This window comes from Salmo salar, unplaced genomic scaffold (assembly GCF_905237065.1).
Source record: "Salmo salar unplaced genomic scaffold, Ssal_v3.1, whole genome shotgun sequence".
Lineage (NCBI taxonomy): Eukaryota > Metazoa > Chordata > Actinopteri > Salmoniformes > Salmonidae > Salmo > Salmo salar.
The window spans coordinates 51892-62500 of NW_025548709.1; the positions used below are offsets into that span (position 1 = coordinate 51892).

General features: G+C 45.5%; 1 pseudogene; it reads left to right on the forward strand.

Moving 5' to 3' along the window:
- LOC106591273 (receptor-type tyrosine-protein phosphatase delta-like) overlaps window positions 1-10609 on the forward strand; it is a 40146-nt pseudogene that overhangs the window by 16805 nt on the left and 12732 nt on the right.

The window sequence follows — 10609 nt, forward strand, 5'->3', positions numbered from 1 at the left end:
AATGGGGATCCATAATAAACCCCAGGAAGAGTAGCTGCTTGTCACGTCCTGACCAGTAAAATATGTTATTTGTTATTGTAGTTTCGTCAGGGCGTGGCAAGGGGGTTATTGGAGGTCGTTCCCAAAACTAACATAGAAATAGAAAAACTAGAAAACCCACATAGAAATAGAAAACATTAGATCTAATTGGAGGTCATTCCCAAAACTAACATAGAAATAGAAAAACTAGAAAACCCACATAGAAAAGAAAACGTAGAACATAAACCAAAAACCCCGAAACACACAAAACAAACACCCCCTGCCACGTCCTGACCAAACTACAATAACAAATAACCCCTTTTACTGGTCAGGACGTGACACTGCTGCCTTGGCATAATCAATACAAATACAAATGGTGGAGAAGAGCGAGACAGAATAGGTCAAAAATCTAAAACCTTTGTGGATTGAAAAACAAGAAATCTTTATTAAACTTTAAATTGAAAAAATAAAATATAAAAACTAGAGATGAGAGGAAAAGACAAATATAAAGACAGAATTAGGGCATAGATTGACAAGAGGAAAAGAGTGATGGAGATAGAGAAGGTGGGGATGGATGCTAGAGTGATGGAGATGGATAGAGAATGGGGAGAGAGAGAGAGAGAGAGAGAGAGAGAGACAGACAGACAGACAGACAGACAGACAGACAGACAGACAGACAGACAGACAGACAGACAGACAGACAGACGCAGACAGACAGACAGACAGACGACGACAGACAGACGACAGACAGACAGACAGACAGACAGACAGACAGACAGACAGACGTCAGAACCCTGGCTTTACACTTTTCATTTGTTTTGTGGTTGAGAGATTAGTACACAGAATAAAGCAGAGATTCCCCCGCTCCTCACAGACAGAGATGCACGCACTGCATTCAGGTCTCGTAGTGAGGAAGGTGAGGGGGTAGCTCGGAACGCATTGTCCATATTTGGTATTACCGCTGGTTTGTCAGTTCTCTCTCCTCTTCCTCTCTCTATATCCTTCATCACCATCTCCTCTCTCTCTCTCCTTTCCCTTCTCCCTGTCCCACTAACTCTCTCACTCTCTCCCTCTTCAACCTTTCCTACTGTCTGTCTGTTTCTCTCCTCTCTCTCTCTCTCTTTCTCCCTCTCTCTCTCCCTCTCTCTCCTCTCCCTCTCTTTCTCCCTCTCTCTCCTCTCCCTCTCTCTCACTCTCTCGCTTTCTTTGTCTCTCTCTCTCTCTCTCTCTCTCTCTCCCTCTCTCCCTCTCCCTCTCCCTCTTCTTTTACATGGCAAAAAGCAATTTCTTTCTCTTTGTCGGCCAGGCGGTCTGTAAGCCCTTAAGTAGGGATTTTCTGCTGGGTCGGAATGGGAACACCATTAACCAGAGCTCTCGCTGACGATCCTGCCTTCCGTGACTGACGCACGACCGCCGGAATCTTTCATGTCATGTCCCAATCCACAGTGCTGTTGGACCGTGTGTGTGTGTGTGTGTGTGTGTGTGTGTGTGTGTGTGTGTGTGTGTGTGTGTGTGTGTGTGTGTGGGGGGGTTATGATATCGGTAACAACGATAGAAAGGCCTGGTATTAGTGTGCGCGTCAGGAGTAAGTCTTTATAAATCCTTTATGACCGAGAAAAAAACTCATATTAAGCTCCTTTTCTGATATGGGGACAGAGGAACAACATGGTACACACACGGAATACACACACAGCACACACAGCACACACACACGCAAAGCACACACACACGGAATACACACACAGCACACACACACGCAAAGCACACACACACAGAATACACACACAGCACACACACACGCAAAGCACACACACACAGAATACACACACAGCACACACACACGCAAAGCACACACACACAGAATACACACACAGCACACACACACGCAAAACACACACACACGGAATACACACACAGCACACACACACGCAAAGCACACACACACAGAATACACACACAGCACACACACACGCAAAGCACACACACACAGAATACACACACAGCACACACACACACACACAGAATACACACACACACACAACATTGGAACGAACAAAATACACACACAAATCAGACACCCAACAGACATGCACATCCCTCCACACACTGTGTACAGCGGTATCTCTCTCTCCTTCTCTCAGCTCTGTGTACAGCGGTATCTCTCTCTCCTTCTCTCAGCTCTGTGTACAGCGGTATCTCTCTCTCCTTCTCTCAGCTCTGTGTACAGCGGTATCTCTCTCCTTCTCTCAGCTCTGTGTACAGCAGTATCTCTCTCTCCTTCTCTCAGCTCTGTGTACAGCGGTATCTCTCTCTCCTTCTCTCAGCTCTGTGTACAGCGGTATCTCTCTCTCCTTCTCTCAGCTCTGTGTACAGCGGTATCTCTCTCTCCTTCTCTCAGCTCTGTGTACAGCGGTATCTCTCTCTCCTTCTCTCAGCTCTGTGTACAGCGGTATCTCTCTCTCCTTCTCTCAGCTCTGTGTACAGCGGTATCTCTCTCTCCTTCTCTCAGCTCTGTGTACAGCGGTATCTCTCTCTCCTTCTCTCAGCTCTGTGTACAGCGGTATTCTCTCTCCTTCTCTCAGCTCTGTGTACAGCTGTATCTCTCTCTCCTTCTCTCAGCTCTGTGTACAGCGGTATCTCTCTCTCCTTCTCTCAGCTCTGTGTACAGCGGTATCTCTCTCTCCTTCTCTCAGCTCTGTGTACAGCGGTATCTCTCTCTCCTTCTCTCAGCTCTGTGTACAGCAGTATCTCTCTCTCCTTCTCTCAGCTCTGTGTACAGCGGTATCTCTCTCTCTCTCTTCTCTCAGCTCTGTGTACAGCGGTATCTCTCTCTCCTTCTCTCAGCTCTGTGTACAGCGGTATCTCTCTCTCCTTCTCTCAGCTCTGTGTACAGCAGTATCTCTCTCTCTCTTCTCTCAGCTCTGTGTACAGCAGTATCTCTCTCTCCTTCTCTCAGCTCTGTGTACAGCGGTATCTCTCTCTCCTTCTCTCAGCTCTGTGTACAGCGGTATCTCTCTCTCCTTCTCTCAGCTCTGTGTACAGCGGTATCTCTCTCTCTCTTCTCTCAGCTCTGTGTACAGCAGTATCTCTCTCTCCTTCTCTCAGCTCTGTGTACAGCGGTATCTCTCTCTCCTTCTCTCAGCTCTGTGTACAGCGGTATCTCTCTCTCCTTCTCTCAGCTCTGTGTACAGCGGTATCTCTCTCTCCTTCTCTCAGCTCTGTGTACAGCAGTATCTCTCTCTCTCTTCTCTCAGCTCTGTGTACAGCAGTATCTCTCTCTCCTTCTCTCAGCTCTGTGTACAGCGGTATCTCTCTCTCCTTCTCTCAGCTCTGTGTACAGCGGTATCTCTCTCTCCTTCTCTCAGCTCTGTGTACAGCGGTATCTCTCTCTCCTTCTCTCAGCTCTGTGTACAGCGGTATCTCTCTCTCCTTCTCTCAGCTCTGTGTACAGCGGTATCTCTCTCTCCTTCTCTCAGCTCTGTGTACAGCAGTATCTCTCTCTCCTTCTCTCAGCTCTGTGTACAGCGGTATCTCTCTCTCTCTTCTCTCAGCTCTGTGTACAGCGGTATCTCTCTCTCTCCTTCTCTCAGCTCTGTGTACAGCGGTATCTCTCTCTCCTTCTCTCAGCTCTGTGTACAGCAGTATCTCTCTCTCCTTCTCTCAGCTCTGTGTACAGCGGTATCTCTCTCTCTCTTCTCTCAGCTCTGTGTACAGCAGTATCTCTCTCGCCTTCTCTCAGCTCTGTGTACAGCGGTATCTCTCTCTCCTTCTCTCAGCTCTGTGTACAGCGGTATCTCTCTCTCCTTCTCTCAGCTCTGTGTACAGCGGTATCTCTCTCTCTCTTCTCTCAGCTCTGTGTACAGCAGTATCTCTCTCTCCTTCTCTCAGCTCTGTGTACAGCGGTATCTCTCTCTCCTTCTCTCAGCTCTGTGTACAGCGGTATCTCTCTCTCCTTCTCTCAGCTCTGTGTACAGCGGTATCTCTCTCTCTCTTCTCTCAGCTCTGTGTACAGCAGTATCTCTCTCTCTCCTTCTCTCAGCTCTGTGTACAGCGGTATCTCTCTCTCCTTCTCTCAGCTCTGTGTACAGCGGTATCTCTCTCTCATTCTCTCAGCTCTGTGTACAGCGGTATCTCTCTCTCCTTCTCTCAGCTCTGTGTACAGCGGTATCTCTCTCTCCTTCTCTCAGCTCTGTGTACAGCAGTATCTCTCTCTCCTTCTCTCAGCTCTGTGTACAGCGGTATCTCTCTCTCCTTCTCTCAGCTCTGTGTACAGCGGTATCTCTCTCTCATTCTCTCAGCTCTGTGTACAGCGGTATCTCTCTCTCCTTCTCTCAGCTCTGTGTACAGCAGTATCTCTCTCTCCTTCTCTCAGCTCTGTGTACAGCGGTATCTCTCTCTCCTTCTCTCAGCTCTGTGTACAGCGGTATCTCTCTCTCATTCTCTCAGCTCTGTGTACAGCGGTATCTCTCTCTCCTTCTCTCAGCTCTGTGTACAGCGGTATCTCTCTCTCCTTCTCTCAGCTCTGTGTACAGCGGTATCTCTCTCTCCTTCTCTCAGCTCTGTGTACAGCGGTATCTCTCTCCTTCTCTCAGCTCTGTGTACAGCAGTATCTCTCTCTCCTTCTCTCAGCTCTGTGTACAGCGGTATCTCTCTCTCCTTCTCTCAGCTCTGTGTACAGCGGTATCTCTCTCTCCTTCTCTCAGCTCTGTGTACAGCGGTATCTCTCTCTCCTTCTCTCAGCTCTGTGTACAGCAGTATCTCTCTCTCCTTCTCTCAGCTCTGTGTACAGCGGTATCTCTCTCTCCCTCTTCTCTCAGCTCTGTGTACAGCGGTATCTCTCTCTCCTTCTCTCAGCTCTGTGTACAGCGGTATCTCTCTCTCCTTCTCTCAGCTCTGTGTACAGCAGTATCTCTCTCTCTCTTCTCTCAGCTCTGTGTACAGCAGTATCTCTCTCTCCTTCTCTCAGCTCTGTGTACAGCGGTATCTCTCTCTCCTTCTCTCAGCTCTGTGTACAGCGGTATCTCTCTCTCCTTCTCTCAGCTCTGTGTACAGCGGTATCTCTCTCTCTCTTCTCTCAGCTCTGTGTACAGCAGTATCTCTCTCTCCTTCTCTCAGCTCTGTGTACAGCGGTATCTCTCTCTCCTTCTCTCAGCTCTGTGTACAGCGGTATTCTCTCTCTCCTTCTCTCAGCTCTGTGTACAGCGGTATCTCTCTCTCCTTCTCTCAGCTCTGTGTACAGCAGTATCTCTCTCTCTCTTCTCTCAGCTCTGTGTACAGCAGTATCTCTCTCTCCTTCTCTCAGCTCTGTGTACAGCGGTATCTCTCTCTCCTTCTCTCAGCTCTGTGTACAGCGGTATCTCTCTCTCCTTCTCTCAGCTCTGTGTACAGCGGTATCTCTCTCTCCTTCTCTCAGCTCTGTGTACAGCGGTATCTCTCTCTCCTTCTCTCAGCTCTGTGTACAGCGGTATCTCTCTCTCCTTCTCTCAGCTCTGTGTACAGCAGTATCTCTCTCTCCTTCTCTCAGCTCTGTGTACAGCGGTATCTCTCTCTCTCTTCTCTCAGCTCTGTGTACAGCGGTATCTCTCTCTCTCCTTCTCTCAGCTCTGTGTACAGCGGTATCTCTCTCTCCTTCTCTCAGCTCTGTGTACAGCGGTATCTCTCTCTCCTTCTCTCAGCTCTGTGTACAGCGGTATCTCTCTCTCTCTTCTCTCAGCTCTGTGTACAGCAGTATCTCTCTCGCCTTCTCTCAGCTCTGTGTACAGCGGTATCTCTCTCTCCTTCTCTCAGCTCTGTGTACAGCGGTATCTCTCTCTCCTTCTCTCAGCTCTGTGTACAGCGGTATCTCTCTCTCTCTTCTCTCAGCTCTGTGTACAGCAGTATCTCTCTCTCCTTCTCTCAGCTCTGTGTACAGCGGTATCTCTCTCTCCTTCTCTCAGCTCTGTGTACAGCGGTATCTCTCTCTCCTTCTCTCAGCTCTGTGTACAGCGGTATCTCTCTCTCTCTTCTCTCAGCTCTGTGTACAGCAGTATCTCTCTCTCCTTCTCTCAGCTCTGTGTACAGCGGTATCTCTCTCTCCTTCTCTCAGCTCTGTGTACAGCGGTATCTCTCTCTCATTCTCTCAGCTCTGTGTACAGCGGTATCTCTCTCTCCTTCTCTCAGCTCTGTGTACAGCGGTATCTCTCTCTCCTTCTCTCAGCTCTGTGTACAGCAGTATCTCTCTCTCCTTCTCTCAGCTCTGTGTACAGCGGTATCTCTCTCTCCTTCTCTCAGCTCTGTGTACAGCGGTATCTCTCTCTCATTCTCTCAGCTCTGTGTACAGCGGTATCTCTCTCTCCTTCTCTCAGCTCTGTGTACAGCAGTATCTCTCTCTCCTTCTCTCAGCTCTGTGTACAGCGGTATCTCTCTCTCCTTCTCTCAGCTCTGTGTACAGCGGTATCTCTCTCTCATTCTCTCAGCTCTGTGTACAGCGGTATCTCTCTCTCCTTCTCTCAGCTCTGTGTACAGCAGTATCTCTCTCTCCTTCTCTCAGCTCTGTGTACAGCGGTATCTCTCTCTCCTTCTCTCAGCTCTGTGTACAGCGGTATCTCTCTCTCCTTCTCTCAGCTCTGTGTACAGCGGTATCTCTCTCTCCTTCTCTCAGCTCTGTGTACAGCGGTATCTCTCTCTCATTCTCTCAGCTCTGTGTACAGCGGTATCTCTCTCTCCTTCTCTCAGCTCTGTGTACAGCGGTATCTCTCTCTCCTTCTCTCAGCTCTGTGTACAGCGGTATCTCTCTCTCCTTCTCTCAGCTCTGTGTACAGCGGTATCTCTCTCTCTCCTTCTCTCCCTCCCCCTCCCTTCCACTCCCCTTCCTTTCTTTACACACCTGACCCCAGATCATTTACCACACACTACATCCCCTATTGTTGTTGTTGAAGAGGATGTTGTTGATGTTGTTGTTGTTGATGTTGTTTTGTCTCTAACCTAACCCTGTTGTTGTTGTTGATGTTGTTGTTATTGATGTTGTTGTGTCTCTAACCTAACCCTGTTATTGTTGTTGATTGTTGTTGTTGTTGATGTTGTTGTTGTTGTTGATGTTGTTGTTGTTGTTGACGTTGTTGTTGTTGTTGATGAGGATGTTGTTGATGTTGTTGTTGTTGATGTTGTTGTTGTTGATGTTGTTGTTGTTGATGTTGTTGATGAGGATGTTGTTGATGTTGTCGTTGTTGTTGTTGTTTATCTCCTTCTAACCCTGTTGTGTCGTTGTGTTTTTCCTTCTTCTCCAGCGCCACCAAAGTTCACACGGACCCCAGAGGACCAGACCGGGGTGCAGGGAGGGGGTTGCCTCCTTCGTCTGTCAGGCCACTGGAGACCCTCCGCCCAACATAGTCTGGAACAAGAAGGGCAAGAAGGTCCAGAACCAGAGATTTGAGGTGTGCAATTCATTAATACATCATTCATCAGTCAATCAATCAATCAGTCAGTCAGTCCATCATTCATCAATCAATCAGTCAGTCAGTCAGTCCATCATTCATCAATCAATCAATCAGTCAGTCAGTCCATCATTCATCAATCAGTCAGTCAGTCAGTCCATCAATCATCAATCAATCAGTCAGTCAGTCAGTCCATCAATCATCAATCAATCAATCAGTCAGTCAGTCCATCATTCATCAATCAATCAGTCAGTCAGTCAGTCCATCATTCATCAATCAATCAATCAGTCAGTCAGTCCATCATTCATCAATCAATCAGTCAGTCAGTCAGTCCATCAATCATCAATCAGTCCATCAATCAGTCAGTCAGTCCATCAATCATCAATCAGTCCATCAATCAGTCAGTCAGTCCATCAATCATCAATCAGTCCATCAATCAGTCAGTCAGTCAGTCCATCATTCATCAATCAATCAGTCAGTCAGTCCATCAGTCAGTCAGTCCATCAATCATCAGTCAGTCCATCAATCAGTCAGTCAGTCCATCATTCATCAATCAATCAGTCAGTCAGTCAGTCCATCATTCATCAATCAATCAGTCAGTCAGTCCATCAGTCAGTCAGTCCATCAATCATCAGTCAGTCCATCAATCAGTCAGTCAGTCAGTCAGTCAGTCAGTCAGTCAGTCCATCAATCATCAATCAGTCCTTCAGTCAGTCAGTCAGTCCATCAATCATCAATCAGTCCATCAATCAGTCAGTCAGTCAGTCCATCATTCATCAATCAATCAATCAGTCAGTCAGTCCATCAATCATCAATCAGTCCATCAGTCAGTAAGTCCATCAATCATCAATCAGTCCATCAATCAGTCAGTCAGTCAGTCCATCGATCATCAATCAATCAGTCAGTCAGTCCATCAATCATCAATCAGTCCGTCCGTCAGTCAGTCAGTCAGTCCATCAATCAGTCAGTCAGTCAGTCAGTCAGTCAGTCAGTCAGTCAGTCAGTCAGTCGTCAGTCAGTCCATCATTCATCAATCAATCAATCAGTCAGTCAGTCCATCATTCATCAATCAATCAATCAGTCAGTCAGTCCATCAATCATCAATCAGTCAATCAGTCAGTCAGTCAGTCCATCAATCATCAATCAGTCCATAAATCAGTCAGTCAGTCAGTCAGTCAATTTAAATGAAAAGGTAACAGATATACTGTTCTGAAAACAAACACGCACAATGTTTGAATCTTTGATTTGAGGTAAATAATACAATTCAGTGACCTGGGATTTGAGATAGTAGTGAAATTGTTCATATCAGACATTGGGAAAAAACTGAATAAAATAAAACTAAATTCAATTGCTTTTTTTATGGTACGGCTTTCTTCAATGCCTAGACGCTCCTCTACCAAAGTTTATAACTGAAGCCTGGTCAACATGATCCATGTTATTATAACTGAAGCCTGGTCTACATGATCCATCTGTTATTATAACTGAAGCCTGGTCTACATGATCCATCTGTTATTATAACTGAAGCCTGGTCAACATGATCCATGTTATTATAACTGAAGCCTGGTCTACATGATCCATGTTATTATAACTGAAGCCTGGTCAACATGATCCATGTTATTATAACTGAAGCCTGGTCAACATGATCCATGTTATTATAACTGAAGCCTGGTCAACACGATCCATCTGTTATTATAACTGAAGCCTGGTCTACATGATCCATCTGTTATTATAACTGAAGCCTGGTCAACATGATCCATGTTATTATAACTGAAGCCTGGTCTACATGATCCATGTTATTATAACTGAAGCCTGGTCAACATGATCCATGTTATTATAACTGAAGCCTGGTCAACATGATCCATCTGTTATTATAACTGAAGCCTGGTCTACATGATCCATGTTATAATAACTGAAGCCTGGTCTACATGATCCATGTTATTTTAACTGAAGCCTGGTCAACATTATCCATCTGTTATTATAACTGAAGCCTGGTCAACATGATCCATGTTATTATAACTGAAGCCTGGTCAACATTATCCATCTGTTATTATAACTGAAGCCTGGTCAACATGATCCATGTTATTATAACTGAAGCCTGGTCAACATGATCCATGTTATTATAACTGAAGCCTGGTCTACATGATCCATGTTATTATAACTGAAGCCTGGTCTACATGATCCATGTTATTATAACTGAAGCCTGGTCTACATGATCCATGTTATTATAACTGAAGCCTGGTCTACATGATCCATCTGTTATTATAACAGAAGCCTGGTCAACATGATCCATGTTATTATAACTGAAGCCTGGTCTACATGATCCATGTTATTATAACTGAAGCCTGGTCAACATGATCCATGTTATTGTAACTGAAGCCTGGTCAACATGATCCATGTTATTACAACTGAAGCCTGGTCTACATGATCCATGTTATTATAACTGAAGCCTGGTCTACATGATCCATCTGTTATTATAACTGAAGCCTGGTCAACATGATCCATGTTATTTTAACTGAAGCCTGGTCAACATTATCCATCTGTTATTATAACTGAAGCCTGGTCAACATGATCCATGTTATTATAACTGAAGCCTGGTCAACATGATCCATCTGTTATTATAACTGAAGCCTGGTCTACATGATCCATGTTATAATAACTGAAGCCTGGTCTACATGATCCATGTTATTATAACTGAAGCCTGGTCTACATGATCCATGTTATTATAACTGAAGCCTGGTCTACATGATCCATGTTATTATAACTGAAGCCTGGTCTACATGATCCATGTTATTATAACTGAAGCCTGGTCAACATGATCCATCTGTTATTATAACAGAAGCCTGGTCAACATGATCCATCTGTTATTATAACAGAAGCCTGGTCAACATGATCCATGTTATTATAACTGAAGCCTGGTCTACATGATCCATGTTATTATAACTGAAGCCTGGTCAACATGATCCATGTTATTGTAACTGAAGCCTGGTCTACATGATCCATGTTATTATAACTGAAGCCTGGTCTACATGATCCATCTGTTATTATAACTGAAGCCTGGTCAACATGATCCATGTTATTATAACTGAAGCCTGGTCTACATGATCCATGTTATTTTAACTGAAGCCTGGTCAACATTATCCATGTTATTATAACTGAAGCCTGGTCTACATGATCCATGT